This window comes from Cynara cardunculus, assembly GCF_001531365.2.
Source record: "Cynara cardunculus var. scolymus isolate 2C chromosome LG 12, CcrdV1, whole genome shotgun sequence".
NCBI lineage: Eukaryota > Viridiplantae > Streptophyta > Magnoliopsida > Asterales > Asteraceae > Cynara > Cynara cardunculus.
The window spans coordinates 26,992,313-26,993,863 of record NC_037539.1 but is presented as its reverse complement, the minus strand read 5'-3'; positions in this window follow the sequence as shown (position 1 = coordinate 26,993,863).

Below are 1,551 nucleotides of genomic sequence, written 5' to 3'. Positions count from 1 at the left end.
TTTACATCGAATAAAAAGAAAGTTAGACATACAGATCCAAAGCATCATCATTGTCAATGTTTAACTCTTTTACAAAACCTGAGGAATCACATGTTGACACATCACTGCCCCTTTTCACAACACGTTTATCGATACAAAGTTAAAACCAATAAAAACGTGAAAAAGCCCAAAYCCAAGGGCAAGGGAAAGGCAAATAAACCCAAGCCTGCAAAGTCTAAGGGCAATGAAAAGAGTGTGAAATCCCCTACTAACAAACGAGGACCCATTATGAAATGGGTACCTAAAACCCCTTAATTTGTCTTGAAGGACCAGCATGTGCAACCATGGTATAGGGACTCCGGTTGCTCCAGGCACATGACTGGTGATAAAAGTCAACTATCCTCCTTCATCGAAAAATCTGGAGGATCTGTGACTTTTGGAGACAACAGCAAGGACACTATCAAAGGATATGACACTCTCATCAAAGGCAACATCTCCATCAGCAAAGTGTCTTATGTCGAAGGATTGAAGCAAGGACACTATCAAAGGATGCGACAAGGGTCTTGAAGTCAGGTTTCGCAAAGGTTTCTGCATAATAGAAACAATGCCCGGACAGACAATCATCAAAGCAAAGGGAGAAGGAAATCTCTATCTTCTAGATTTTGAGTCCTCAATGGGACAAGACACCCTTTATTTTGTTTCCCATAAGAGTGATGAAAATTGGCTATGGCATCAGAAATTCTCACACCTCWACTTTGATGCACTACGAAAACTAGCCACACAGAAGTTGGTCAAGGGAATTCCGGATCTCAAATTCGAAAAAGATCATCTTTGCTTAGCCTGTGAGATGGGTAAGTTAAAACGGGCCTCACATAAAACCAAGTCAGAAACCTCCTGCACCAAGCCCTTAGACATGATTCGTATAGACCTTTGTGGGCCTATATCAACCCAAAGTCTCTCTGGAAAGAAGTATATGCTAGTATTGATCGATGAATACTCCAGATACACTTAGGTTGAATTTGTAACGAAGAAATCAAAAGTTCCAGACCTACTCATTGGAGTGATGAAAAGGCTTCAAATCCTTCTACAACAAAAACTAGTGAAGGTTAGAAGCGACAATGGAACTGAATTCAAAAATGCTAGAATTGATGACTATCTCTTCAGTGAAGGCATTACACAAAACTTCTCATCCGCAAGAACTCCACAACAAAATGGAGTGGTAGAGCGAAGGAATTGAACCTTAGTGGAAGTAGCAAGGACCATGCTTGCTTCATCGGAGTTACCTATCACATTTTGGGTTGACGCTATTTCAACTACATGCTTCACCAAAAATCGATCAATTATTAACAAGAGACACCAGAAGACACCATATGAGCTCATCAACCACAGAAGACCAAATGTCAAATATTTTCATATCTTTGGGTGCAAATGTTTTGAACTCAACGATAGAGAATATCTTGGCAAGTTTCACAAGAAAGCTGATGAAGGAATCTTGCTGGGCTACTCTCAAACCGCCAAAGCCTACAGAGTCTACATCAAAAGGACAAAGATCGTCATTGAAAACATCAATGT